This window comes from Callospermophilus lateralis, unplaced genomic scaffold (genome assembly GCF_048772815.1).
Source record: "Callospermophilus lateralis isolate mCalLat2 unplaced genomic scaffold, mCalLat2.hap1 Scaffold_43, whole genome shotgun sequence".
NCBI classification, from domain to species: domain Eukaryota; kingdom Metazoa; phylum Chordata; class Mammalia; order Rodentia; family Sciuridae; genus Callospermophilus; species Callospermophilus lateralis.
Window position 1 is genome coordinate 5,063,268 of NW_027514380.1, and position 24,253 is coordinate 5,087,520.

The window sequence follows — 24,253 nt, forward strand, 5'->3', positions numbered from 1 at the left end:
ATTAGCATGCTATAGTTCCCTGTAGCACTGTGTAAATCATTTTTATGTCATTTTGGGCAATGGCAGTAAAAATATTAAGAAAAAGTTGTATGGCTAGTTTTAAATCTCATCTGTCCTTCACAGTTCCTTATAAGAACTACCTTGATAGAACATACTACTTGTTTTTAAAATTAATGTTAGCTGTAACTCTAGTGTGACACAAATTATTACCCTTATCAGTGCAGTAATATTAAAAGTATTTAGTATATTAGAATCACCAAAATCTCTCATTTTTAAACATTACTTTTTAATTTTTGAAAAAAAATTTAAATTAGTTATCCATGACAGTAGTATGCATTTGTGCACTTTTATATACATAGGTAGGTATAATTTATTTATTTTTCTGATTTTCCATGTGACAGACACAGTACTTTTATTTTTATTTATTTATTTTCTGTGGTGCTGAGGATTGAACCCAGTGCCTCACATGTGCCAGGCAAGTGCTCTGCCACTGATCTACAGACAAGGCCTTGATTTTACATGTTATAGAATCACATTAGTAATACAGACATATATGTACATAAGGCAATAATGTTTGTGTCATCCTTCCTATCTCCCTAACCCCACCCCTCCCCTCTCTTTACTCCCATCTACCTAATCTAAGGTAATCTAAAGTATTTTTTCCTAGTGCCCCCTCCTTATTTTGAATTACCCTCAACATATCAGAGAAAACATTTGGCCTTTGGTGTTTGGGGATTGGCTTATTTTGCTTATCATGATGTTCTAAAGCTCCATTTATTTACTGGAAAATGCCATAATTTCATTCTCCTTTTTTTAAAAACTTTTTAAAAATTTTTTAATATTTATTTTTTAGTTTTTAGGTGGACACAACATTTTTGTTTGTATGTGGTGCTAAGCATCGAACCCGGGCTGCACGCACGCCAGGCGAGCACGCTACCGCTTGAGCCACATCCCCAACCCCATTTCATTCTCCTTTAGGGCTGAGTAATATTCCATTGTGCATTTGATTTAGCCATTCATCTATTGAAAGACACCTAGATTGGTTCCACAGTTTAGCTATTGTGAATTAAACTGCTATAAACATTGACATGGCTGTGTCACTGTAGTATGCTAATTTCAGATCCTTTGAATATAAACCAAAGAGTTGGATAGCTGGGAGAAATGGTGGTTCTATTTCAAGTTTTCTTAGGAATTTCCATCTGCTTTCCATAGTAGTTTCATCAATTTACAGTCACACCAGCAATGTATGAGTGTTCCTTTTTCACTATCTTTTTGCCGTATCTTCTTGCCTTTATTCTTGATCATTGTCAGTCTGACTGGAATGAGATGAAATCTTACAGTAGTTTTGATTTGCCTTTCTATAATTGCTAGAGATGTTGAACATTTTGTCATATATTTGTTGATTGTATTTCTTCTGAGAAGTGTCTGTTCAGTACCTAAGACCATTTATTGATTGGGTTATTTTTGTGTAAGTTTTTTGACATTAATGCTTTATTGTATGTACATGCAGTAAAGATATTCTCCCAATCTCTAGGGTCTCTCTTTATATTATTAATTTTTTTTTTTGCTGAGAAGACATGTTTTAGTTGGAGTCTATCCCATTTATTGATTCTTGCTTTTACTCCTTGCACTTTAGGGGTCTTTTTTAAGGAAGTCAGATTCTTGGTCAACATGGTGAAGACTAGGGCCTACTTTTTCTTCTAGTAAGCAGAGGGTCTCTTTTCTAATGCCTAAGTTTTTGATCCACTTTGATTTGAGTTTTGTACAGAGGAGGAGAGAGAGATTTAATTTCATTTTGTACAGAGGGAGACAGGTTTAATTTCATTTTGTTACATATATGTTACTTTTAACTTGGCTTGTGTTGTATATATTAAATAATTTTTTTTTTATTTTGTGTTGGTAGTAATTGGGTAAAATGTAACACTCTTTTAGACTGTGTGTCTTGACAATGAAAGGGAATTTTACCCATAAATATTTGCTTATGTTTACTCAAGCATAATATTCTAAAAAAAGAATGGAATGTTGACTTAAGGATCCATAGATCTTTTGCAAATTTTTTTTCTTCTCTAATGATTAAAACTGTAGATACACACACACACACACACACACACACACACACACACACAGAGTAAATTAGTGTATCTGAATTTTCATGAAACAGCTTGGCCAGGGTTGAAAGTTGAATTCCAACCAGGCAAAGTGGTGCTTGTTTTTAACTACTCCAGAGACTGAGGCAGGAAGATTGCATGCCTAAGGCCAGCATAGGCAATTTAATGATACCTTATCTCAAAATTTAAAAAAAAAAACAAAAAGGGCTGAGGTTTTAGCTCAGTAGTAAGAGTGCCCCTGACTTCAATCTGTAGTATTGGTGGGTGGAAGGAAATGAATTTCCCACAATTGCAGTTTCTAGACTAGTTATTCTAGTATTTCTTCTTTACTTTGGAATTAAATAGGGGTTCTTCATTTCCTTATCAGTTCATTAAGACTACTATGACAGGATGTTACATATGACAAAAGAGTACTTCTGTTGACAAGAGGTTGAATGGGATAAGGAGTAAATCCACAGATACCAGATACATCTCTGAGAACCAGAATATTTGGGTTTTTGTCTTTGATCATAGTAATTTACACATGATCAAAGTATATGAGGTTTTTTGTTTAATGTCACCCCTCTTGATAATGAATGACTTGTATCCATAAGAGTGTAAGTAATTAGCACATTGACTAGTTCTTTTTGAGATTATATTTGGATGTGGTTTGTGAGCTTAATTAAGAGTGACTGGTTTTAATATATATCCATATACATAAGTATAAACACTGGGTCTATATCAAAATTCAAAAAGTGGAAATTCAATTTAAATATGTGTGTATATATTGCCCAAGTTTTATTGTCAGTGAGGGGAAGCTTATATTTATATGTGTGTGTGTTTTTTAATTTTTGAAAAAAAATTTAAATTAGTTATCCATGACAGTAGTATGCATTTGTGCACTTTTATATACATAGGTAGGTGTAATTTATTTTTCTGATTTTCCATGTGACAGACACAGTACTTTTATTTTTATTTATTTATTTTCTGTGGTGCTGAGGATTGAACCCAGTGCCTCACATGTGCCAGGCAAGTGCTCTGCCACTGATCTACAGACAAGGCCTTGATTTTACATGTTATAGAATCACATTAGTAATACAGACATATATGTACATAAGGCATAATGTTTGTGTCATCCTTCCTATCTCCCTAACCCCACCCCTCCCCTCTCTTTACTCCCATCTACCTAATCTGGTTTTAATATATATCCATATACATAAGTATAAAGACTGGGTCTATATCAAAATTCAAAAAGTGGAAATTCAATTTAAATATGTGTGTATATATTGCCCCAGTTTTATTGTAGGTGAGGGGAAGCTTATATTTATATGTGTGTGTGTGTGTGTGTGTGTGTGTGTGCGCGTGCATTACCCCATTACAATTATATGCTGTACTTGAGTTACTTTTGACAAACTCATACATGCATGCAACTCGATTTTAGTTCAGGCTCCTCCTGTTTACTTCCCAGGCCCCTTCCCTCATTTTCCTTCCTGTATGATAGTGATTTTCCTTTTGCTCGTGTACTTGTTCACTTTTGAGTGGTTCTTTCTACTTATACATAAAGTTGAAATAGCCTATGTTATGTTTATGTATGTATATAGCATGACTTTAAAATTGCTTTGCATACCCCCTTTCCCTTCCCTCCATTCTCCCGTTCAATCTCCTTCTAGTCCACTGACCTTTCCTTTATTTTATGAAACCAATCTTCTCTTCCTTCATTTCCTTATTTTGCTTTAGCTTCCTCATATGAGAGAGAAAACATTAGACCCTTTAATTTTTTTTTTGCCATGGAATTCAATTTACTATTTTATTAATAGCCAATATTAACTATCCTTGCTGCCTATAGTACGACAATAAAGACTATATTTGCAAATATACAATAATGTTTCTAGCTATTTGGCCATGCTTCACTGAATTTTCTATAACAGCTTCTCTGTAAACTTCTGCAAGCACATGGTAGTTTTTAAAAAAACAAAACAAAAGTTAAACCCAGGGGGCAGTTTCATATCTAAGACACACATAAACACATATCTATAAATCTTATTTTAAAAAAACCATTAAATATACAAAGTATTCTTAATATAAAAAGTTCTAGACATTTAATTTTTATCTGCAAAAGGAATGTCATCCCTACTTATTCTCCACTTAATAATTCTCTCATTAGTTATTTACAGATTAAATGTAGGAAACTATAGTCACATATGAATATACATTTAAAAAACACATGATGGAAAAAGGCCACTATTTTGGATGGAAGCCAGGAAGTTCTCCCCTTGAAACTAAGTATTCTCAAATAAAGTAGCGCAATGTAACAAAATCCCTCATAAAGAATAATATTTTAAAAACTAAACTGTTAAATGAAATGTTTTTCTTCTGAGGGCTTTAATATACTATAATTTCTAAGTAGTTCAGATTATATTCATTTATTTTAGTATCTGGTAATGGTAACTGTTAAAATATTAACAGTTACTTATCTATTAACAGTTACTAACATTTAATATTAAACATATGTGACAGGATTAGTATCTGTAACTGTTAAAAATATTAGAAGTTAAATTAAAATATTAAAAGTATTAATAGATATCAGATACTAATCTGGTCACATGTTTAATATTAAGCATTTAGAAAGCAGTCTGAAAGTGTCTATACGCTGCCTATACACAACTAGTAAGATATTTTGAATTAAATTAATATTATTCCTATAATTCAGCCTAATTTGACAATTCACTCTTATCCACTAAACTCTGTGGAACTGTTTATTAAGATCTACAGGGACATTGCTATGACAAGCACTGTGTCAGAGGATCCATGTATTTCCTGCATGTAAAAAAAATGGAAAAAACAAACTTAAACTGTTACCTCAAATTCTTAGTATTTCAACTTGACATGTTATAGGAACTAAAAATGATGAGGTATTCTATATTATACATATTGAAACATGAGTGCTACTAAGACTTTCATGAAAAAAAATCAAGATTAAGCAAGTGGGGTGTTTTTGCATAAATTTCAAAGCAATAAAATCATATTTCTAAAGACATACTATCAGTATGATTATTTTCTAGAAATCCACTACTTAAAGTGTGAATCAATAAATATATCAGAAGACGATATGATGGGATATGAAATAGGCCATATAAAAAAATCCTCCAGGGGATTAAAGTAAATAGAACTTTTCTTAAAAGTGAAAGATTTTTTTTTTAAAAAGTCAATTTATTTCTAAGTGATATAATGTGAAAATGTTTATATATTCATTGCTTTTTCCATATTTGTGTATATGTTTTGAAGTTCTCATCACACTGTTTCTGATTATTTTCTGATTTTAATAGTAATTAGTATAATATTATTGGAAATAAAATTGTTTTCAGTAATTATTAGTAATAAATTAAGTTCTTACTAGAACTGAGTATATGAAATTTCAAACTGTTCTCGATTTGAAAGTTTGATAAATTAAAGATGCAAAACTATATATGTATATATTAAAAGATACACTGTAGAATAAACAACATAATAATTTAATAATCCACATATCACTGAGATATATTAATGAGTTAAGAGATATGCCTATTGATAGTGCAAGAGGCATGCCTTTTAAAAATGAATAATTTCCTTTTTTCCTTTTTAATTCTTCAGTCATCTGCATCCAGAATCAACCACCGAATTTATGTAGAACATCCATTTAAGTAAAGTTCTTTTTTGGACTTTTACACCAAAATTTGTTTTTAAGCACTTAATACAGCAAATATTTTTATTACAATTTTAAAGAAAACTCTGAAATCATACAATTAAAAGTTGCCCTCTGTTCCATTTAGATGTCAAGAAGATGATTATCCTAATGTATACTATAAATACACTTGATTGCTGACAAAGATGGCAGCTCAATGGCGAGCGAGGGGAGAGGGAGAAAGAAGACAGCAGGACTGACAGATTAGCTGGGGAGGTCAGAGCTCCCCCAGCACCTCCATTTCATTTATCAGAATCAAGGCTTTTGAGAATATGGGTGATTCTTAAATAGTTGTGCTGGGACTCATTCAGATCCATTTTTATCAGTCAGGTTTATTTCAAAAAATTCTAGCATCATTTTATAAGCCAGGAGGAATCTTCTAATTGCTTCTTTTGTTTTTTTGAATTCCTCAATTTCATATGTAGTTAGTTCTTTAGCATAAAAGTTCAAGCCTTGTTCTCTCAGGGGAAAAAGCCATTGAATGTAAGTGTGGTTGTGCTCCAGCTTTTCATAATCTCCTTTCCATTTATTTAAAACTTCTTCAATGTAAACACCATCTGGCTTAAATGGAATTTTATTCTTATAGAAACGAAGATTGCTCAAGTCATTTTGATATCAGATATCTTTGAAGTTCTGTGGTTACTGATGTCGGTATTTGTACAAATCCCTTGCATAAAAACTTCTCTTTGGTTTGGCAGTTGCTTCAGAGGAATCACCACCCTGCTCGGCGCCTTCCCCCTCGGCGTCCTCGTCTGGCGCAGGGCTGGCGCGGGGCCGGCCCCCCAGCTCGCTCCTGCTGCACGGGCTCCTCAGGTTCCTGCCCCGGGCCTCGCCGACGCAGTCCGGCCCTGGCTCCTCCGGCTCCGGCTCCGCCTCCGAGTCCGTCTGCCAGGTGGAGTCGCAGTCCTCCACAGTGGTGGGCTCGAGGAAGCTGACCCAGCCAAGCAGGTTGCCCATTGAAGAGGCGGCGGCGGGCGCCAGGCTGCTGGGCACGGGGCTGCTGGGCGCATGGCGCGGGCTGCGGCAGGCACACTAGGGCCCGGGTATGGCCGGGGCCAGGGCGCTGGGTGGCAGCCTAGGCGCGCCCGCCGCCGCACTCAGACCCTTTAATTTTTGAGACTGGCATATTTCACTTAGCAAGATTAAATACTCATAAGGAAATGGAACTATAACTAAGCACATATGCTCAAGACATGAAGCTAGGAGCTCTACATGTATTATTTTATATTCAGTATCTTCCTACAATTTGTTGCGAATATTCTTATTGAATAGATAGGGGGAAAAGACAGTTTTATTTTAGTCAAATTTGTTACCATAAACATTTTTTTTGAAAATATGGGAGAGATATTATCTAATAAATTTACCAAAGTTGGCAAAATTGATGAGTAGAAGACCTAAGATAGGAATCCAGATATATGTGACTGTAAAGGAAAGATAAACATCTATGTTTCGCAGTGTGATATAAGTAATGCATGGAAGAGGGTTGGGGCTGTAGCTCAGTGGCAGAGCACTTGCCTCCTAGCATGTGTGAGGCATTGGGTTCGATCCTAAGTACCATATAAAAATTAAAAAAATAAAATAAAATAAAGGCATTCTTTCCACTTACAACTACAATTTTTTTTAAAAAAATGTGTTGAAGAGAAGTCTTCTTGTACTCTTAGTATAATCAAATATCAATATTTTGTCATAGAAGAATATCAGTTCAGCAGTTTAAGTCAGTTTTAAGAATAACATTTTTGCAATGAATCTCAATAAAACTTGTTTCTGATAAAGCAGATTAAAGACATTTTTCTTGAAATGTCATGTAAGGTTTTCTTAAGCACTGTTCTTGTGCTCACATTTTGTCTGTGTGCAAAAATAGATGCTAAGGTTAGATTTTTAATGTTTAGTGTAAAAATCAAATATTTTATTAAATAGATAATTCACTTTCAATTCTATAGTTATTTTCTTCTTTCCTTTTATATTGCCATAACTGACATCTCAGGTACCAAGCCTTCATGGAGGTCAGACAGCGGAATTTTGAATGGTATTTTAAACCCACATACTCTCAGTGGGCTTTGTTTCTTTTTGCTTACATTTTCATTTAATCTAGATTGGTTTTTATCCTGTTCTGAATTCTTATTTCTTTTTTGATCTTTCAAAATTTCATTGCAGTCTATTTTCTCCATTTCTAGTTATTCTAGTATTTCTTCATTACTTTGGAATTAAATAGGGGTTCTAAAATTCTAGCAGTTATTATATGTTAGGTATGGTAGAACTGTTTGTGTATTTTGTCTCCATTATCTTCACTACAACCCATAAAGTAAGGCATTATAATTTCAAAAGTGATAAACCAAGTATTAATACATCAGTTTACCAAAACAGGAATAGTGGTACCTACCTGCAATCTCAGCTACTCAGAAGGCTGAAGTAGAATCACAAGTTCAAGGCTAGCCTAGACAACTTAGTGAAACTCTAAGATAATTTCAAAGAAAAATGCCAAGGATATAGTTCATAGGTGGAGGAACCCTGGGTTCAATCCCCAGTACCAGAAAATAAAGAGAGAAAAGAAGAAAGAAAAATATTTTACTCCAAATCACAAGCTATTAAATGATAAGGCAATATTGATTCAAAACTATTTGAATAACCAATAACAAACAGTATTTTTTAAATATTGGTATGCAAGTCAACAGAAAAGTTTGTTGTAATGCATATTAATTCTGTGGGAGTCAGCCCAGAGTCTCCATTTGTAACAACCTTTCAGGGGCTACTAATGTTGCTCTTCCTTGATCCAGCCTAAATAATGAGCACCTATTCTGTGTAATTTATTATTGATGACATACCAATTGTGCATTATTTTCTAAGTGCTTCCTATCTGTGCTTTATATCTCTAAAAATGTTTAATGTTCTTAAAGGCAGATATTTATTTATATTTACACACTTAGCAGTTTCTTTATGTAGTGGGAAACTAAAGTAGGGATATATGAGTTTATGTGTTTAGTAAATACTTGCTTAATTGGTACTTGTATTTCTTCAAATTTTACCATATAAAAAGGAATGTGTTATACTATATCAAGAAGTATAATCAGCTTCTGAATTTAGTATTCCTAAAGAACCATTAAATTATTGAATAATGATTTATACTGTGACAGGAATTATGTTAATTTTTTTTTACTATTTATTTTTATTTATTTATTTTTACATGCTGCTGAGGATCAAACTCAAGGTCTCACTTGTGCAAGGCAAGTATTCTACTACTGAGCTACAACTCCAGCTTAATCTTAGTACTAATGTTAATCTTAATACTAATTTAGATAGTTATATAACTAAAACTTATATAGGATTTGTTACAGTAAGTGACATAGCACTCTCAAACTAGCCACCTTGAGATACTTCTCAGTCACCCATTTGTACTTTTTGTTATAGAGTGATTTAAATAAACTAAAGCCAAACAATTCAAAAAAAAGGGAAAAAATTCCAGTTTTCTTGTGAAATCTGAAAAATCTGAGTGCACTGACTTCACAATTTCCACAAGGCAAGACAATAGCTTGCTGCAATTGAGTATTGACTATTCTGGAGAAAGTGTCACAGAATCAGCCTAACCTGTTTCTGTAGATCCTTACTTGCAAGGCCTTGAGGCATTTGTGTTTGGAATTTGCTGTTCTATTCAAATGAAGTTTTTTTTCTCAGTTCTAATTTAGATTTATGCTTCTTTTTTTTTTAAACAGAGCCTTTTATGCAGTCTTGTGAAACTGAACAGTTTGAACTTGGTTAGAAATTACATCCAGTCATATCCAGTGGGTGGTCCAGCTCAGTTTTTCACCATCTGTTCCCTCAACATAGAATATAATCAAATCAATGAAATCCCATATGGAATTTTCTCTAGAGCAAAAGCATTAAGGGAGCTAAATATGAAGGTAATTTTTTTTGTATCAAGAGGAAAGGAGGAATTACTAATGCATTGATATTCTCTCTAATGATGTGGGTTATGTTTCATTTTACTTTGTTGATGAAGTCTACTTAGGGGAGATATATATATAGTGCTGATAATCAAACTCAGTGACTCACATATGTTAGGCAATCACTTTACAACTGAGCCACAACCCCAGCCCCTTGGGGGCAGTTTTTATCAGATAAAAAGTGTTCTATAATTGTGTATAATATCCTAGAAATTTGTCCTCAAGAATTAATAATGAGGATTTATTAAAGTATATTTGTAGGTATGCTTATTGCAAAACAGTTTTAAAGGTACCAAATTATTATTACACTTAGGGATTTAAATTTTTAAAGTGGAATACTGCAGAGCCACCAAAATTGATGCTCAGATATCAAAGAATATTAAATACCAGTTACAATATTCTTAGTTTATTAAGAATTAGGAGGCAATAGCATATAAAAAAAATTCTTTGCATACATACAGTTTAAAGCTGTTTGGATTATGATTAAATATAGTAACTACATAGGTATTTATGTGTACATATATAGTCAGTGTTTTCTAAAATGTATCTCTTTAAAGACCACCCATAAGTAATTCTGATCTCCAGTTCTTTTCATTTTTTATTTCTATACTGTCCAGTGAAAGTGAAAGGAACTCACATTTGTAATAGTTTATTGTGAAAGAGGTGAAGAAATGGTGATTTATCTAGTCCAATGATTTAATTTTCAGTAAATTTTCTACACAGAGAAAACAGTCTATTTGGCCATACAGCTATTTCTTGGCTGAGGCAGGAATTTAGCTTCCTAGATTTTTTGAATCGAGGTAGAGGGTTCTTTACATTATATCATTCAATATATTTTTGTCTTTGATGAGCCAGTCACACAATTATTGTTCTTTATAATTTAAATTTATAATTTCCTGACTCTGTCTATACTTTGTCATAAATATAGTATGTATCTTTTTGGTAATTTGGAAGCACATAATTACTGAAGTAGTATAAATTCAAAATCCTATTACAAACTGAATTTTTAATATAGGTACATAATTAATATATGCAGTAACAGTAATGTAGTGGTAAATAACATTAATTCTGTATATTCATTTTGTAATAATAGATTTAGAACACAGAGGTCACAATATTAATTAGTTTTTGTATTTGAATATACACTTTTATGAATTTGACATTATTACAATATGTTAGCTTGGAAAGGATTGTTGTTTTTAGTAAAACAACAAAACACTTCATAGCACTTTTCCTAAATTTCTATTCAGACTTGATAAAGGTTACATAAAACTTTCTCTTGAAAAAAATCAAAATGAAGCTTGTTGTATTCTTCCTCATGTAAGCACCTATAGTAAATATTTCTTAATGAAAATACTTTATCATACTGTACCTATTGGTAGTCTGGGCATAGATAGATAATGTTAAATATTTTTTAAATAAATAATAAATTTTAATTTAGAAAATATAAACAGGATTTTTAAATATATATTCACTGATTGGTATTTCTTATATTGATGATTTTGTGTAAAAAGCCACAAGGATCCATGAGTGTTGCAGAAAAAATTAGAAATATACACTAACAAAAGAACATAATAGATGGAACTGAGTTTGTGGCCCAGTGTTAGAGTGCTTGCCTAATGTGGGAGGCACTGGGTTTGGTTCTCAGCACCATGTATAAATAAATTAAATAACAAAGGTCCACAAACAACTAAAATATTTTTTTTTAAAAGAATGTAAAAGAAATCCATGACCAATTGGTTAACATATTGGCACATTGATACCCAACTGGGACAAGGGGGATATCACCCTTTTCCATTACCATTATAATAGTTTATTTAGGGTTGAATTTGATGGGCATGGTAGCACACACCTGTAATTCTAGCAGGTTGAGGGGGAGTGATATAGGAATATTGAACAACTTACTGAGGCCCTAAGCAATGCAGTGAGATCTGTCTCTAAATAAAATTCAAAAAATAGCTGGGGATGTGGATTAGTAGTTAAGTGCCCCTGGATTCAATCCAAAATATAAAAAAATGAACATGTAAGAGCAGGAAAAAAGGCAATTTAAAATGCTTAATTAATATCATAGCACTCCATTATGTTTTTATTATTTAGTGATGAATGTATTCTGTCTTCCTCTTTTTTTTGGGGGGGGGTATGTGCTAGGGATCAAACCCAGGGGCTTGTGCATGGGAGGCAAGCAATCTACCAACTGAGTTATATTCCCATCCCTTCCCTCTTTTTTTTTTCTGCTCAGCATCTCTTCCATTCCGGAGCTCACCTGGGTTTCCTTTTCGACCATGTATCTTCTTTCATGGTGTTTATATCTTAATTTGAACAGTCACATTTTCTCAAATGGTTCCTAAACATTGTTATAAAATAAAACATCAAATTTATGACTATTATCTTTGAACTCTGAAGTTGTTTCTCTGTGTAGTATTTTTATATTTCCATTACTCATATTCACATAGGAAACAAACTTCCTTTTCAAATTCAAAGCAAAAGCTCGGTACTATGCAAAAATCTTGGAAAATTGATGCTTTTGTTGCTCGTTGTAAATCCCTGATTTAGATATCGAGAAGTGGAATAAGGTTTAAGATTTTTTTTTTTTCCAAAAGACTGTACACATGGAGCTTTGTGTTAATGGTTCCACATGAAATGCTGCATTTTGTATTTGTCAGGACAATCAGTTAACATTACTTCCATTGGACTTTAGAACTAGGACCATCATGATAGAATTGAATTTAGCCAATAATCAGCTAAGAATGATCCCTGAGGATTTGTCTGGTCTTGTTTCTATTCAGGTGAGTGAGTACTAATGAGCACTTTAAACTTCTCATTCTCTTTCTCAGTTATCTACTAATATAAAATAAGTGATTTCTCTTTGAAGGTCACAATTAAAAGTGATGATAATAAGAACTCTCTTAAACATATGACCCTGTTAGAATGATGCAGTATTGGATCAATTAGTCTAGGCTCAATACTACTGAATACTAATCATTGATATTTAATACTAATGAATATGAGTTAATCTAGGTTCAATATTACTGTTGCCCACTAAAAGGTGGCAGGTTTGAATGCTCTAATATAACTTTGAAGGAAGGGGCATTAAAATTCAGCATCTTTAAGCCATTTTTCTAAATTCTTTTAAAAAACCATATCTTGTTTACCATAATAATAATGGATACCTGAGACAGGCATTTAGAACCTTTTACTGTATGATGTTGACCTAATTTTCATCCTAAATCACTCACCTGCTTTTTGTTGGAAATCTAGCATGTTTCCAGGTCTGTATGTTTATTCCAGTTGTTTCCAGCATCTAACTCTTCTCATCCTCTTTTTTTCTTTAAAAATTCATTCACATGAATAAAGATCCATCTTATTTTCACCTTCTTAGTCAGGGATAATCACTTCTGCCTGAGTCCCTAAAGTTTTCATCTTTTTGATGAGTAAAGTTTACTAATAGTACTTCAGCTTTTTAAAAATTTTCCTATATCATGTTTTTTTAAATCTTGTTTATTTAATTTGCTAAGATGAAATAGTATTGTGTGGTTGAAAGCATGGGTGAAATAAGAAGATATAAAATTAGCTAGAAGTATCTGAACACCTTTCTTCTTAGTGCTTGTTTCAAAAAACCACTGCATTACTGACTCCTACTCCTATGGTAGTTTATAATTAATTAGAAAGCAAAAACATCTTCCTTTCCCCCCAATTTCATTTTTTTAGAATGCTTGAAATGTAGTAAATACCATAAATTATAAATACTGTGGATTGTTAGTTGTGACCTTCCTTATGTGATTGTTTACAACAGGTGGTTTCATAGACATTTGCAACTTTTCAGTATCAGATAGATTAACTAACTATATGATATTCATGAAAAAATTAATGCTTTTAATTATATTTATCATTTAGTTATAGTCAAATTTTTACTTTAATTTTGACATTAAAAGATTATTTCCAATAACTCTCCTGGGTTTGAAAGTTTTTAGAGTACTAAATTAAATATTTTATGTAATTTAATTGAATGTTACCTATCCTAATACTCACTGTTTGAAAAATTATCATTTCTTATAAATTTTTAAGCCCCACAATTGTCATATATATGGCTAATATAAAAATGAAATACATATAAACATATAAAAAACAAAGGTTCAACAACAACAACAACAACAAAACAATGGTTTTGGAGATTCTTAGCTATTTAAAATCTGAATCTCTCACTTCTTAGTTTTATGTCTTTAAATAATCTACACAAACTCTTACTCGAAGACTGAAACTTCTTATGTGTAAATTAAGAATAATAATGTAAGGAAACTTTTTGAAAGACTACATGAATTTATTTTGGTTTGCCTACCAAATATGTGGTAACTTTCTTCATGAAAGGTCTATATCAAACACACACACATACTGACACACACTTGAATGACAAACTCTATCAAAAAGATCTCTAGAGTTGGAGCATTTTAAAAAAACTAAACTTAAAAACCAAGCATAAAGGAAGAGGTTCTGAATAAATGGTTGTGGAGTGTGACCTGGTCATCAGGGTTTTAGAAAATCTCCCCATATAAGTTATATATGTAGTGAAGTTTGAGATTGATGGTTCTAAGTGTTTTAAAATGAAGAGAAGAGTGGGAAATATGTATTATGTATTAATTCCTACTTGCACCTTTGTATAGTAACTAATTATTTTTTTTAAAAAATATTGACTTAAAAAAATAAAACAGGTACACTGGAAAACCTTGAAGAACTGTATTTGAATGAAAACCCTAACCTACATCGCCTTCCTTTTGAGCTGGCTCTCTGCAGCAAGCTTACAATCATGAATTTCTGGAACTGTCCACTCAGTCACCTTCCACCTCAGATTGTTGCTAGGGGGCCTTCTTTCATCATTCAGTTCTTAAAAATGCGGGGTACATATCATGCCATGGTCTGATAAAGCTCTGCTGATCCCATACATTTTTCAAATCATTTGCCATTAATGTGCCACATCTATATCTGTATATATTTATGTAGATATTGATATACATGGCAGATTTATAAAGATTCCATTATGTGTTTCTGAAAATAGAGGAATTTAGATCTTTATAAGTCTTTTATAATTTTTCTTTGCTGAAATTGATTCATATTTTTTTTTTCTGTTTGTCAGTTTCCTTAAAAAATTGCCAAAAAATTATAAATTTATTAAATTCAAGTGACAGAATAGTTATATATATTTCTCTTAGGAAAAAATAATGGGTAAACTATTTTTGTAAATTATTAATACATTTTTCTATTACTAATTGTCATATCAGGTAGAATATTTCTTTAACTTCTTTTGCATTTTGAGATTTAACTTTTTATACATTGTTTACAGTCCTGAAAGAGCAATAGGACTCATGTGCATGTACACAAACTCCATTGAAGAAATTATGTTTAGTCTCTGCTGCTTAGTATATGAGATGGTCAGAGAATTGTAAAACTGTTGATCTCAATGTTGCTCATTGTTAATCTGTAGCAGTAAAGCAGAAATAGTGATATCAAATAGCCCTCCTTTGTGTGAAGTTAGTACTTTTTAAATCCCAGATATTTATTTCATGCATAAAGAAGGGGGAGATATTAAATAATTTACAGACTTCATGAATACTCATGAAAACATTAGATGATAGAAAGTGCCAGAGGTGGGGCTGGGGATGTAGCTCAGGTGGTAGCGTGCTCACCTGGCATGTGCAGGGCACTGGGTTCAATACTCAGCATCTCATAAAAATAAAAAATAAAGATGTTGTGTCCACCAAAAACTAAAAAATTAATATTAAAAAATTCTCTCTCTTTCTCTCTCTTTTTTAAAAAAGAAAGTGCCGGAGGTGAAAAATGCACCAAATGTTAATTTGTTACATATATTAAAAGGTGCTCTAAAATTAATATTGCACATTTCTAATTTATCTTGTAGAATGTATCATTTTAAAAAAGTAAATTCTTCTGTGTCAGTTAATCTTGTTCTTCTGTGACAATTTTTGTTCTGATCTTTTGTTTTACATCTAAGTTATTTCTAAGCCATTAGACATGTCTCAGCAAAGTCATGATATATGGTTACTCTTATATTAGATGAAACAATTTAGTGTAATTCAAAGGAAATGGAATTAATTCCTAATATCTACCAATATTAAATATAATGAATAACACTTGAGCAAAGGTCTCCTTCTGCCTGCACCAGAAGAAAGATAGCATACTAAATATATTAAATAAACCTTTATCTTGATTTAATTTTATTGACTTGTTTAGCTTCACAAATCATTCAGACAGTTGGAAAAAGAATGACAATCTAATTTGTGAGAATTTGAATGTGTTAGAGTATTGATATTAAAGTGGATAACATGAATGTTGATTAGAAAATATGAGAATGTTTTATAAAGTAGATACCAGTACTGCTATTAAATAAAATGCCTTCTGGTAACACTAATTCTCAGGAAACATTTCTGGGTTTATTTTTAATTTTGAAAATAACATTTAAAAAGGGTCGTTTTAGTTTTCATTTTAAAAACTGGAATTGGTTTTTAATGACCTTAAATATTTCCTTTTTGTATACACTTGGTAAATATTCCACTGACATTTGTGCATTGTAGATATAAACTGCCTTGAGTGTAAATATTTGTCTGTGATCAAGACTTTAGTTAGATAGTATTTTACTTCAGACTGGGACCATTCTCAAGTTTGGTGGGAAAAAGTCTCCACAGTTTCAGTAGTTGGGACTGAGCTGTCATGTGACAGGTTCTGTAGTTTTTGCATTATATATGAACATGATATATTGGGTAAAATGTTCATTCTTAGATTTGTATATTATGATATTATGTAAGTAGATATTACTAAAATTCCTTGTTCTAACAAAATCAGTGTGTAACATCAAATTTCTGACTGATGGAGTGAGTCTTGACAACCAAGCCCACACCACACACACACACACACACACACACACACACAGTCTTACACAATGGTGCTGTTTGCACAAGAGTAGAGACTAAGTCTTTGTGCAAATTATTAGGGATATATTCTAACAATTCAATTAGCAATGAAATAATGTTTAAATGGAGAAGTAAGCATTTCTGATAGTATCAATACTCCTATAAATCACGTAATTGGAAAATCTGATTTGAGTCTATATGTGCTTTATCAGAAACCATAAAGTTATCTGTTATCTGAGTTACATTTGATCATTACTGGTATCATTTATGTGGAGAATTTAACATTTAATATGAGAGAAAGAGGGAGTGGAACAGAGAGCCCCTCTCCCTCTCCTGACTCTGTGTTCCAAGTCAGCACTTGGGTCCCCAGGATCCATGTTGCAGTCAGCTGCAGTCAGACCTCATATACGTGTACATACACTTGTAACTTGCACAACCAGGATAAGCTTGTGATTGTAATCCTCTGCCCTTGGTCTGGCTAGGAGCTCCTTCTGTGTCCTCCTGGTCCTCACAGCCACCCAGGGGTGACTTGTGCTCCCTGTACTTTTCACTGAGACCCACGTATGGCAAGAAGGAGGGAGCATGTTGCTTTTGCTTATTGCGGTGGACCTAGCTCTCCTCACAGCCCTTCTTCTTGAACGACTTGCTGAATAAGTATTTGTTTTAAAAGAAGATACTGTGTGGAATGGAGGAACCCAGACTCACTTATGTGCCCCACAGATACTGGGTGGGCAGGTCTTGAATGAGCCATGTGATCAAGGCTGTACTGTGGTCCTGTGAGCAGGCATGACTGTCTGAGGTGTCAGCCCAGGTGGCAGGAAGCAGAGTGAGTGGCAAGTGGACTGGAGGCACTGATGAAGGAACTCACTCCAGGTGTCAGGGTAGGGTTAAGGGAACCATTGCTTGGAGGGTTGAGACAGACCCTGTGAGGGTGGCCCAGGCTGAGAAGGCTACCATTCCAAGCTGTGGCTGGGCTGGGGAGGCCAGGCCAGTCTCCTGATGAGCTCATCTGAAATTTCAGGGGTAGCAACCCCAGCAGGTGCAGGAGGAGGCCAGCCTCCCAGGACAGAAGCAGGCACAGAAGGGGAGAGAAGAAATGCACAGAGATTGTTCTGAATTGCTTCCTAAAGGGACTGGGAAATCCTAGGTTTCCTGCCATTGCCCAGCATTTTCACGTGGGCTTCCATATTTCTGTGAGGTCCTTCGTTGGGAGCAGGGTACCACCTCTCTGAGCTGGGCAGGCAGGAGGGATCCAGGCATCCCAGCCCCACCCTCCATCAGTCTCTGGCCCGTCCTGCAGGCATCCAGCTCTGCTCCCCCATCTGTTCTCCCCCTGCTCTGAGGAAGAATTCCTGGGAGAGTCCTGCTCACCTTCTGGCAGGTGGGATGCTGTATTTCCAAAGCTGACAGTTTCCTCTACTGGCCTGGTTTGGGTAACTATATTTTGAGCACCTGGAGTGACAGCAGTCAGGTTTTTAAGCAACCTAAATTCTCTGGTATTTTGATTTTCTGTTTCTTTTCCTGGAATCAAGGAGTCCCCGTTTCATTTGTTACTATGTTCTTAGTGACGGCATGATCCTTACCCCCTAACCGGCCTCAGGAATCATTGAATGAATCAGTGATTAGTTGTGTTGTCTTGATAATAAGAAACTTTTTAATAAATGAGCTTCTGCATGCAAGGGGAGAAGCAGGAACCTTCCCGTCTTTTTCACTTGATGAATATTTATCGCACTCCCCTGGGTATTCACTAGGAGACTGCTGGTGACATGGGGAAGTTTGTGGGATGATGGGGGAAAGCTGAGGGATTCCCTTCTGTGGTTTCTGTTCCCTCTGAATTAGGAGGTGAGTCATCTCCTAGGAGAGGAGCTTGCCATGAGTCAGGTGGCTTCAGACCATAAAAAGTTCAAAATTTTCCACTTGCTTGGTGGGTAGTCAACCAGGAAGCACAGGAGTGGGCCAAGCCAAGCAGCCCCTCAGGCTCATGTACCAGGGACTTCTACCACCTCACATGCTTTGGGTAGAGACTCCATTGCCGGCTACGAGGACCCAGAGCCTGGGGCCGTGGTGGAGCTGAAGCACAAGAGCTGCAGCCTGTCCACTCATTTGGTTAGAAGCACGTTGAATCAACCACTTCTCTCCCTCCTCCTGCCCTCCTGGTCTGTCCACCATCCTCTGCCTCCTGTGTGTGCCTACCCCAGCATCCCTGTGACCTCCTGCCACAGGATAGCACTGGATAATGGGATGGATAGGATCCTAACCAGGAAGTGGCTGGGAATCCTTGTCCCTGCTTTGCACTCTTTTGGAATGGCCCTGAGCTCATTCTCCTATTTTTAAAAACAGATTTTAGATTTTAGAACACTTTAGACTTAGAGAAAAACTGCAAATTGTACAAAGAATTCCTGTGAATCTTGGACCCAGTTTTCTCTGTTGCTCCGATTTGCATTAGTGTAACGCTGTTGACCAAGGACTGAGCCTATGGCCATGTGTTGTTATTAATGAAAGTCCACTCTTTATTTGGATTTCCCCCAGATTTTTCTGTCCCAGGTTCCCATAGCGTATGTGGTCATCATGTCCAGGAGCCTCAGATGTTCCATTTTTGATGTGTGTCTGTGTCCACCAGAGGGAGGCTCTAGGCTCCAGCCCGGGTGCCATGGTTGACTGGGTGGCTGGCATGAGGAAGATAGGAGCCAGTGAGTGCATCCACAGGGTCTAGTATTCTGTTCTCATGATGCTGAAGCTGGTGCCAGGACCTGGGGGAGGCCTGGGTCACCGCAGGGAAGCAGGGTTTTCGGGGAAGCAGGGTTTTCGGGGAAGCTGGCAGCCTCCAGCCCACTCAGCTCTCTCAGTCTGCAGGAAGAGTCTCATTTCTGTCCCACCTCAGGAGAATAATGGCCTCATCTCCTCTCCCCCCCCACACGGTGCCATCCATTGGAGGCCTCGGTCCTGAAATTGGAGAGTCTAACCCTGGGGGTCCTGGCTCCTCCAAGGCTGAGGGTTTCCTTGGGGTGGGGAAGATGCTGAGTTAACCAGAGGAGTGCAGGGAAGTGTCCATGAGGTCCAAGCTTATGGCCCTGACGTGGAGCTAGGTGTAACAGCATTGGAGTGACCTGGGAGGCTGCAGATGGCTGACTGTTGGTATGTAAGGATGGAAGTGGCTGCACACCCAGCACTGCCCCAGGGCTCTGCAAGAGGGACTTGGGCAGAGTGCTCACATTCCCAAGGGAATGCTCACCATCACCTGCAGGGGCCAGGATGGGGCAGGCAGCTGAGGGGGTTGGCTAGCCAGGGCCAGGGACAAAGGCGCTGGAAGAGGACCTGTTTCCCACTTGGTGTGGTTGGTCCTTGGACAGTGAGGAAGGGTCCTCTATGGCAGTAGTTCTCAACCCAGGTGATTTTACCCCCTCCTGTTCCCACCCTATCAGTGGACAGGTGGCAATGTCTGGGCCCATATTTTGTTGCCACAGTTGGGGCAGGATTTGGGGGTTCATTGCTGCTGGCACTTCGTGGGTCAAGACCAGGTGCTGCTAGCTGTTCTTCAGTGCCCAGGACTGCTGCACCCCAGAGTGATCCAACCCAGTGCCAGGATGCTGTAGGGAATCAAGGTGTGTATGTGGTCGGGGTATGTGTGTGGTTGGGGGAGTCCAGCACAGAAAGACTGAGGGGGTTGGCTTTCCTTGGGCTTGGGTGGCAGACCCAGGAGCCACCTTGTGGCTCAGGAAGCTCTACTTGAGACAGCGTTTTCTAGGGGTGGATGCTTGAACTATTGCTTTTTGCACAATGGTCTCCTTACTCACCCTTACTGAGAGCACCTTGGGCTTTTTGAGAGTATCTCTAGCAATAAGCAGAAAATTGGATCCGTTTTTGGAGGAGCAAGATGAGAAAGGGGAGAAATCTATACTCCCTAATGAGTTTCCTGAAGCTTCTCAGCTGCTCAGGGTTGTGGCTGAGGCATCCTCTTTGTGATCATGTGTGAGTGGGGGGTGGGGAGGGAGGGAGGGAGGGACACACACTCTCTTCTGAGTGGCAGCAGAGGTGTGAGCATGAGCTGGTGTTATCTCTTTGCTTTGATGATGAGCTTTTCCTCCCTCATGCTCCAGAGCACTTGGAAATGCTTCAGAGTCTCATTCCTGACTTAGCTTCTGTCTGCCCCCATGGCTCCAGCTGGGAGCTGCCAGCGCCCACCTGTGATGACACTATTGTCCCTGACCAGCCTCCTCTGCAGCACAGTGGGACCCTGCACCACTAAGGTGGGTGGCTGAAGGGCCCAAACCTGAGACATTCATTTGGCCAGGATAGTGGCCTCTGCCTCCTCCTGCTTCCTCCAGAAGGATTGTCTGGGGATCAAAGAGAAAAACCTGCAGAGCAGGAAGCTGCCCAGGGCCTGGCTTCCTCCTGTGCCACCTCCTAACACACCCCGGTCCCTCTGGAGGCCTCTTGTGAGTGAGACCCACATGTGTACCGTTCTCTTTCATAGCTCACCACCATCACCAACTACTTGTTGAACTATTTCCCTGGTCTTGACCTTGATAGGAGGAACATGTTTGGCTTTGCTGCCCTGATAAAAGCAGCTATGCAGGGCTGGATGGAGTGTGTCAGAGCCCTGATGCTCGCAGGTACGTGCCTCTTGTCCCTCGCACCTGTGGGCCCTGGAAATAACTGACTCCTTTAAAAAACGTCCCTCAAAGAGATGAAACATCCCCATGGAAACAGCCTGGCAGATGTCTCGAACAATGGGTTCTTTTTTGAGGTGATGACAGTCTTCAGGGTTGCAGAAGAGGTCACAGCTAGCTGCTGGCAGGTCAGTGCTGAGCTCTAAGAAGTGACACCTTCCCTTGCCCTTGGCTTCCTCCACCCCCCCCCCACATCTGCTCCCAACCCTGTGCACATCTGCTCTTCAGAAATGTGCATTCTAGTCTTGGCCCTGGATGGACCAATGGCTGTTGGAGTGGGCACAGGAGAGGGTGGTCCAATATGCTGTTGAAGTGGGCACAGAAGGGGGTGGTCCCAGCCAGGCTGCCTCCTGCTTGCTAGCAGTTGGAGCTGAAGGATGATGTGTTGTGTGGCAGTTTTCAGAGTCAGTGGAAAGTTCCAGGCTTCAGCTTGGGATCACTAGGGCAGCCCCCTTTGTCCCTTAGGTCTTTATCAGCCTGGAGAAGACACTCACCGGTCCCCATCTGCAAAATGGGGGTAATGACCTCTTTCTGTCCCTCCTGCATGAGGATGAAATAGTTTACTTTATAAACTCTCAAGGACTATGCAGTTTTAATGAGCTACTAAACCAAATTCCTTCTGATGAACCTCTAATTCTTTTCTTGACTTGAAACTGGGGTCAAGGATAGTCTTTAGTGCCGCCTCACCAGGTTATTTTGAGAATTAAGGGAGAAGATGTGTCTAAGTACATGTAATACACTCAATATCCAATAGCTGTTGCTCGTATTTGTTTGCTGCCTTAATTTATCTTTATTTTTGGCTGTGACACTGGGGTCAGCCAATTCTGCTTAGTGCTACAAGTTCCTGAAGAGCTGACATTTTCCCTCTCTTAGTCCATTCTTGCTGCTATAGCAAAATACCAGATGGGATGATTTATAAACAATATGTTTATTGCTCACAGTTCAGAGGCAGGGAAGCCAAGATCAAGGCACCAGCAGACTGATGTCCAGTGGGGGCCTGTTCCCTCTTGTCATGTCCTCCTTGTAGGAAGGGCTGGGGGCACCCTCTGGCCTCTTGCATGAGGGAACCAATCCCATTCCTGAGGCCCATCCTGTGACCAAGCACCTCCTAAAACCCATACCTCTTTATACCATCCCCTTGGGTATGGAGTGCCACACATATGAAGTCTGGGGGAACCAACATTCAGATAGTGGTTCTCCTGGGAATTCCATCAGAGCTCTTCCAGATCCCATCTCCTCTGTTAATGCTCCTTCTCTTTCCCAGGACCCCAGCTGGCTCCCCGTTAGTTGTCATGTGTTTCCAGTTGCCTCTGGCCTGTGACAGTTTGTCTTCATGTATTGTTTATGACTCGGCATTGTGTAAACCTGTTTTTCTTTCATCCATCTGGGATTTGGGGATTTACAACTTTTAATTTTTTTTCTTCCTGCTTTAAACTCCATGTCTTACAGGATGCTATAGGACATACAAACTCAAAGAACAAGGGTGGAGGTTTTGAAGATTGCAGATCTACTTAGAAATATAAAAGGATCATAATTAAAATTAATCCCATTGGTTGTGCTTTTGATTCAGTGGCAGTTTTAGTTTTGAAAAGCAAGATCTCAGTTTCAGCAGAGTTTAATCCCTGCCTGTCCTGTATCAGTGAGAAGTGGTCCCTCCTAATTAAATGGTGATTGTAGAATGCTCTTGTGAGTGGCAGAAGCTTCATCTGCTTTTATTACTTTTGGATTGAGTTTTAATTGAGTGCAGATTTTTAGTAATTTACTTTTTCAACTGACAGTGTATGGTGTCAATCACATCACATGAATTTTTACCAAGAAGTTAATTTGAATTACCAACTTATTTTTCCCTTTTGGTGGGGGGTCAATTGCCTTCTAATCACCCTGGAAAACATGAGGGGCTCAGTCTCACTCTTATTGTCATTTTTTCTTCTTTGCATCTCTTAGAAGTTTCCGGCATTTTCTGCAGTAGTTATAGGATTACAGAAATGCCCTCCACATCTCTTGGGGGGAGATGGTTCTGGGGGCGATGGGCTGGGTATAAGGTCACCTGTACCCTCCAGTTGTGGTTACAGATTAGACATTGGGTCTGTAGACGCTCTTCCCTGTTGCCCTTGGGAGTTCTCCCCCAGTGAAGTCTGGAGCCCTTGTGGGCACAGGCCCTCGCCTGTCCGTGACTCTGGCTTCCCTCTGCACTGTGGTGAGAGTAAGTGACCCAGAAAGCCAGGCCCAGGCTTCAACCCAGCTCCATACCTGAGGCAGTCACTTGCCTTTCTGGACTGTGGTTTCTTCTTCTCTGGGATGGAAGCCGTGATGATGCTGAGGGAAGGAGCTCTCTCCTGCCAGGGCCACCCTAGATGCCTGCCATCAGGGCATGTCACTTAGGATTGTGTTGTTACCATTATTAGAGAGTTTATCTATTCTGTAGTTATTAATTAAGTGAATAAAAGAACAAGGCATATTTTGTCTTTGAAAAATATCCTGTGATGAGATCTTTAATTTACTAGGGTAGTAAGCATGTAACTCAGGGGTTTCTTAACCTTGGCATGATTTTGAGATTTGGGGACAGATAAGTTCATATTGTGGAGGTGGTGGGAGGGTTCAAACAACTGATGTCCCTAGCCTCTACCCTCTAGATGGCTGAAGTATCCCCAGTCATGGCATCCAGAAATGTCCCAGGCACTGCCAAACATCCTCTGTGTGTGTGTGTGTGGGGGGGGGGGGTGGACAGGGACTACTGATATAGCTCATAAGTGAGAAAGGATAAAAAAAGAGAAGATATTTTGGTTCTTAGATATGTTTCTCCCTCCCAGCTTGTTGTATGTTGCCTAAAATAAAGATGAGACCTTTTCCAGGGATCATTCAAGCTGCCCCCTTAGGATTTAGTTGGGAGTGGTCATTTGCTATTGTCACTACTAAGTTA